Source organism: Antrostomus carolinensis, unplaced genomic scaffold (assembly GCF_000700745.2).
Source record: "Antrostomus carolinensis isolate BGI_N321 unplaced genomic scaffold, ASM70074v2 scaffold18458, whole genome shotgun sequence".
In the NCBI taxonomy this organism is placed as follows: domain Eukaryota; kingdom Metazoa; phylum Chordata; class Aves; order Caprimulgiformes; family Caprimulgidae; genus Antrostomus; species Antrostomus carolinensis.
Genome location: NW_010332484.1, coordinates 16,367 through 24,151, shown reverse-complemented (window position 1 = coordinate 24,151; position 7,785 = coordinate 16,367).

Here is a 7,785-nt window from a genome sequence, read left to right as displayed (position 1 = left end):
TGAACCCAGCACCTTGTATCATTCAAATGCCAACAGCTCATCTCCAGCACAGTTTCACCTAAAAAGTTTTAAAGAAATTGCGAGTGAAAAGCAGCCAGAGTTAACCTTTTTTGATCACCAAAAGCCTCCCAAACTTCTCTTATGCTGGAGAAGTTAACAACTGAAATCAACTAGAAAAACACCTGATTCATTTGCATTTTAAGACATTTTAAAGAAAATTTCATGAGGGGCTGGGAGCTGACTTCTCATTTTTTTACGATTCACTGTAGCCTCTCAGAGTTCACAACAAAAAATGGTGTCCCAAATAAAAAAAGCCCCTCTATTTTCATGAACAACTAGAAGAAGACAAAAATGTGGGTTCATTTTTGTGGATGTGTTAAAAATACAACTGAATTTTGATGCTACTGAAAAAAAATAAACTTGGTTTGGCATTTGCCAACTCTTGCTCAGGTTGAATTTTCCTGTCTTTTCCCTGGGAATTCATAAAGCCAAAGTAAAAATACCCGAAGTAGTCCAACAACCGTACTTAAGAGAGTCCACAAGATGATGCTGACTGTAAGGGGCAGGTTTTGGAAGAGTTAGACAAGCGAGATAACAGAAAAAAGCTTGTTAAGCATTAGGATAGTGGCAAGAGTAATCCACATCTTCCCTTTTTAAGTCCTAATCTTCCAGTGTTTGTTACACTAACACATTTCATCTGTGACAGCAATCTCTGCCTCATTTTCTTTTTTCCTTTAGTCTATTTAGATTAGTGCCAACACGATCTAGGATATTTAAAAAACAAAATTAGTAAAAATTAGCTAGGGGATTGGCTGGCATTTCTATATCTTTCTTAAAGGCATTTCTCATGACCCCCGACTACAGCTGGAGTTAGCACTGCTCCTATATTCCCTAGAGGGAAATGAGTACTTAGTACTTGTATTTATCCACACAGTGCTTATGTGACCTCATCAAGTTTTGTTACTTCCATTTGACAGATGAGACAGAAAAGCTTGTCTGGTTACTGAGGGCTACACTGCAAGTATCTTATTATTGTAATTTGTGTAAAATTTTGTAATACTGTAAGAGCAAGAAATTGCCCCCCACCCTCAGTCTCACACTGCAGTTTCCAGAGGCTCATACCTCCTTCATATCTAGGAGGCAGTAATCCTGGGACTGTGGAGGCAGGTAGAAGTCTGTAGGTTGGGGCTCCAACAGTCACAGGTTCAACCTGCTCTACACACAAACATACGTCAACACTGATTCTTCAAGTTGGGTTGTGCACCTTACCTGACCTGTGATGAGGAGGCCACGGGGAAGCATGAGTAGAATCGCTTGCACAGTGCAGCATGTAATCTAGTGCTTTGGCAAGGTTCCAGTAGACTGTCTAAGAGAAAATGAAGGGGTCATTAAAGATTTCACAAACTTGTGGCACTGCATCCAGTTTCTACATATGTCTCTCCCATAGTTCTATGAAAATTTGCAAATGCATTACAAAGATTAAATGCACAACAGGCTGTATGCTAGCTCTTAAAGACTGATCATATCACTCTTTGCTCTAGTATCTGAAACTTGGCACACCTTGGGCAACAAAGTTCCTGCTTCACAACACTAAGATTGCACATTCTACATAATGTGGTAGAAACACGGACATAACGTTTGGGTAACGGCACAACTCACTCTGCTGTTCTGTTGTAGGCATCGCCGATCTAGCTGGAACCCTCCATCCGTTTCCTATACAGTATGATGGCTAAGCAAGCTAATTAAATTACTGAGCATATAAAGAGGAGATGCCAGTTAGAAGTAAGGAGCTATTCTCTCACTAGCAATGGTTAGTTAGACTGCTACAGGGAAACGTCACCTTCACTAGGGCCTGTAGCAGAAAAAAATTACAATGGCAGATGGGAAAGCATTCAGAAAGAGCTGCAGAGCTTCTCTGACTTTTGTAAAGTTTGTCAAACTGTGAGAAGTTTAAGAAGCTGAAGGCTAAAAGAACATTAAAAGGCAATTTGATCCCAGTCTGTAAATTCTTCATGGCAAGGAGATTTCAGATAATAGAGGACTGCAGCAAACAAAGACAGGAAAAGATCCAATACCTGGAAGATCAATTTATACAAATCTTGACCGGTGATATAGAGCAGGATTAACCTCAGTCAATTTAGCCATTCAAAAGTCGAGCATCTGCTAGTTATTTAGGCACCCTCACTAACGCACTGAAAGAGGCATTTCCAGAGGGCTGTCCATCCCACCTCTCTTAGGATGGATTGAATCACTTGGAAGCTTCTCTTCTTTTTTTTTTTTCTTTTTTTTTTGACATGATGCTGGAAGATGAGCTTATACAAGTCAGTAACATTTAACCAGCTGAAGTCTGACAGTGGGATTCATCTCACCTAAGTGTGCATTTCTTTTGAAAGTTGGCAACTCACCAAGGAAGTGTCTTGAGATGCAGCAGAATGCCCATTACTTGTGATTTTAAACTAGCAAGGGGGCTTGTAGAATATAAGCAAGAGTCACTGGATGGGAAGCTAGGTCTGCACAGGAGGCCAAACTAAGGAGAATGGCTCTTTAAAATCTGATATATGTGGGGAACGTGTGAGGCTGTGTTCCCAGAAGACTCACACCAACGTCAGTTTTTATAGAATCATAGAATCAAGGTTAGAAAAGGCCCTTAAGATCATCGAGTCCAACCACAAATCTGACACTGCCAAGTCTACCACTAAACCATGTCCCTAAGTGCCACATCTACACATCTTTTAAATACCTCTAGAGATGGTGACTCCACCACTTCCCGGGGCAGCCTGTTCCAATGCTTGACAACCCTTTTGGTGAAGAAATTTTCCCTGATACCCAATCTAAACCTCCCCGGCGCAACTTGAGGCCATTTCCTATTCCTATATTCCTATTGTTCTATCACTTTTTAGTTGGGAGAAAAGACTGACACCCACCTCTCTACACCCTCCTTTCAGGTAGTTGCAGAGAGTAAGAAGTTCTCTCCTGAGTCTCCTTTTCTCCAGGTTAAACAACCCCAGTTCCCTCAGCTGCTCCACATCAGACTTGTGCTCCAGACCCTTCACCAGCTTCATTGCCCTTCTCTGAACACACTCCAGCACCTCAGTGTCCTTCTTGTAGTGAGAGGCCCAAAACTGGACACAGTACTTAAGGTGCTGCCTCACCAGTACCCAGCACAGGGGGAGGATGACTTCCCTGGTCCTGCTGGCCACACTATTGCTGATACAAGCCAGGATGCTACTGGCCTTCTTGGCCACCTGGGCACACTGCTGGCTCATGTTCAGCCGCTGTCAACTAACACCCCCAGGCAGCTCTCCAGCCACTCTTCCCCAAGCCTGTAGCATTGCATGGGGTTGTTGTGACCAAAGCACCACATTTCCTTAGCATCACATTCTCACTGACCTTACAGAACAGTCAGAAAACACGAGCCCACAACTGCATATCAAAAATAACACAATGCTTTTTCCCAATTGTTTCATCCTCTACCATTTGGGAACACAGGGGACAAACATGTGGCCTTCTTCCTCCCCACCCCTTCCAATAAACCCCTGATTATGCAGCTGCTGCATAATAGCTGCTGATGCTAGTGGGACTGTGTGGTGATTGCATAATCACACCAAAAAATGGAAATCTGGGCAAAGTCTCATCTCGGCACCACCTGCCACATCCTGATCTCTCATGTTCTGCAGGCACAGAAAGCCAGTGATGGCAGCAGAGCTGAAGAGGTGAAAATTATTTTTGTGTGTAAGTAACTGGCTTCCAATTTTTTATTTGGACGTGCTGTAAGATTATAGTGGACACACAAACATTGCCACAGCACAGCAGGAGTCTCTGTTACAGTGCGTGCATGTGATAGCTGTTGCTGAATTATTCATTCTGAATTATTATGGTCTTTCTGCCTCTCATCTAGTATTTAAGGTGCACACCTGAAAACCCCGGTCATCACTGGGTGACTGCAAGGAGTCTAAATGTCTGTCATGAAAAAATGAGGATACAATAGATCCACAATACAAAACGCGCACACACATGCAGAAAAATGAGTAAATAATGAAGAATAATGTAGAACAAACAGAGAATAGCCCACCAGCTGGCAGTCAGAACCATTCAAAACAAAAATTTCTATGCTTTGCAAATTATCATTCAAACCAAGCCATACCAAGTGGAACACCTCAGCCTGACAACGCCTAGCAAGCACTGCTTTCCTTTCTCTGCGACTCAGGAAATGCTGCTCAGCAGGGGTCATACAGTCACTCGTCCACACACAAAGATCCTATTGCAGCCAAGGGACACTTTACATCCCAGCAGACCAATATCTAGATGCAGCTGTGAAACAATTTAAAAATAATAAACCAGTCACAGTTCCACCACTGGTGTCAAAGCACATCTCTTTGTAAAGCTGGCAATACAGCTCAGATAACCACGAAAGAGAAATTGTTCTCTTGCCTCTCGCGTTCTGCTAGACTTGGACAGGGTCCTTAAGCTCTTCTCTTTCCACATCCCAACACACCTCAACTTCTCCTGTGCCTTTTTACACAGGAAAGGCAGTGAGGAAAGACAAAAGAGACATTTCTGCATAAAATTGTCTTTCTAACATCTCTTCCAGTGTGTAGTGCTGTTTCCAGTGATGGTGTTGTGGGTGTTACCCTTCTGCTCCTAACTGCAACTAAACAAAGTTAAAAATTATTTATTGCTTGGATGGTTATGTGCAAAGAAACATACACAGGATCTACAACAGGAAGCCAAACAGTAACCAGATTGAATTGCAACAGCTTTACTCATGTTTTTTCAATTGTTGATAATTTTGTTAATGTTAAAAAGCTGTTCCGTGCTCTTTTTTGAAGTATCTTCAGAAATTTATTTTAGAAGAAATAGTTTTAGATTTCATACTGCTAGAATGAAATTACTACAGAAATTCAGTTGAGGGGAAAAAAAAAAAATCATAGAAAAGACAGTTAGAGAAAACACAATGACTGTTTCATCCTACATTGACATCTAGCTCTCACCACAGTAATTACTACATATTTTTTCTTGCACTCTGACTCAGAAGGCTAGCCCTCTTAATACTGAAATGTGAAAGCACAAAATAAGGCTTTTTGGTAAAAGAAATAACTATTTAAAGAAATAAATTCTTTCCATATGCCATTAATATGCATTGTATTTCCAGAAATGAAAGAATTTCCTGATTGTGCAGAGATAAATAAAAAAGCTGATTTGACCGGGAGTAAATACACAACTCTGAGCTAAGCCACAGGTTTGGGGATTACAGTTCAAGTGCTCAAACAGATTCCTTGCCCCTAAACAGACTGTTCTGCAGTTGGAGCAAGTTCAGCCTCTGGCAAGGCTAAGGGAAGCAGCACACGCATCTTGTTTCAGCTCTCCTGGAGGAAGCAGCAGTTATTATAGAAGGTTTTAATGTAAGGCCAGAAAAATGGAAACAGCAGAAAGAAAGGAGAGTCACTAGTAAGTCACAAGAAACGCAAAGGCCAGGTGGGGACTGAGGAGCAGTTCCAGTGTCCAGAGGGACTCGCCACCTACCTTGCTGCTGGGCAGTTGTTGGATATGGGCACAGGAACCAGCCACCTTCCTCTTCATGGCCCCTGTTCTGCCCTCTCTGCCCCTGCAGCACCCACCCTGCTACCAGGGGAGTTAAGAGCCTCGTGTATTTCATAATGTTATAAGGAACTGTGGATGATCCAGCTGGGATCTGGTTCAATCTGATCCGCTTTGCAAACCAACTTTGCCTCCTTTCAAAATGGACTCTAGAAAAAAATTCTTCTCTTGCTTCTAACATAAATCCCCTGAAATCTCAGTGGCATCCTGTTTTATTGACTTCCATGGGCCTTGAAAGAAGTCAGCACCTTGAACCTCTGCAAATGGTACCAAAACACTCAAATCTAATGTTTGGCTAACCCCTTTCCCCCCTTCCAGCACGTTTCAACAGTTCAATTTCTGTGAATGTGTTTGTTTTTATCCTCTGTTGGACTGCAGGATCTGCTAGGCAGCCATTTTAATAGAGGGAATTTTGCTGATGCCAAGGTGGCACGGAGTGCTGGGGCAAAAAGAGATAACAGAAGGGGCGGGATATTCACCTGATGTGGGTTGGCCTACTTGTGTTTAGCTCAGTCAGCCATTCTTTAATTTTACAAGGAAACTACACTACAGTTATATATAAAATGTGGGAGATTATATACAGAAACTGTGGGCCAGATAAAGCAATAATAGCTGTACATATACACACACACACACACATACATATACATAAACTTGTGCATGCATCTCACTATACATATTCCCACTTAGTTCTGTACATATGGCCACGTTCCTCCTTCACTTACTAACTTTCCTGTCCAGCTCAGTTAACATCAAGGTACAAATCACATACATCATCCTGTATAATAAAGCTGCATTTAACCTCAGCTCTAAGTTGTAAAGACCTGTTCCAACACTTAGAATTGACCATCCAGATGAGTAAAGATACTCTACACTGAGTATAGCTTGTGTAAACATCCTTTTAAATTGTGTCCGTCACTTATAAATAAATTATTGGTCACTGTATGGCAAAAGAATTACAAAAAATTAAAAGTTACTAGACTTAATAAAAGAATACAGTCTGTGACTGCTCTTCTTTCTGAATCAGGTACTACTGTTATTCCAAAGTTTTGGTGGTTTTGTTTTTAAAATATCCCCAGTAAGGTTTTTGGGTGCATTAAGAGATGATTGCATGAGCAGGGAATGGCAGTGTCCTAGCAAGCCTCATCATAAATCACATGACAAGTTTTACTGCTTGCTTTTTAAACTTGGCTTTCAATTTGCAGCAGATCTGTTAAATTGAAATTGTCGGTCAGCATGAAAGGAAGCCTTTTTTTCATATCGTGTACCTGAATTTTACATGGAAGGGCACACTCTTGTAAAGCCTCTTGTACTTTTCATTGTGCTCTCTTGGATCTTAGATGTATGAGTTGACACTGCTGTGTAAGAGCTCAGTGAACATGAAGAATACTTGAGTATCTCAGGTACGTCAAAGCCCCTTTGTGGGAACAGATTTTGAAAGCCAGTAACATCAGCTTTTGGGAAATTGGGATGAGCTGAAATCAGAGACATTCAGATAATTCAGTCCTTACCACTGATGTAGAAATATTCAAAGGTTCACAGATTTTTTTTTTTAAAGCTCTTACAGCAGTACCAGGAGATTTCACTGTGCAAAAAAATTGCGTATCAAGCCCCACTCCAAAGAGTGCCCATCTATTAACTATCCACAGGAGCACACAGCATCTCTTGGGGAATATCTTTGGGACTGCATATGCACATGTAGGGCAAGAAGCTGCTTTACCTTCTAGAGCTAGCTGTATGTGAGGAAATACCTACAGGCCTCGTTTTTTCCATCAAAATCTTTTAGTATGGTATAGGTCTTAAACATGTGAATCAAATCTGCTCATGAATTAACATGAGGGAAGAAGGTTTCTAACCAGAACATGGTCTGAGCAACCTGCTCTAGTGAAGATGTCGCTGCTCACTGCAGGGGGGTTGGACTAGATGACCCTTGAAGGTCCCTTCCAACCCAAACTATTCTATGATTCTATGACTACAGAACAACTTCTGCTTACAGGTACTGGACTGTAAATAGCAGAGAGTTGGAGATATTTACATATAAGATGATATATTTGTATGTGGCAGTAGGAGACTGAACGTGATGGTACCAGAAATCCATCCCAGCATTATACAGTTTTATAATTCAGTTTTTGGGGGCAGTGGGAGTACTCGTTCCCTAAGTGAGGCATGGGGTGTTTAGGCACCTGC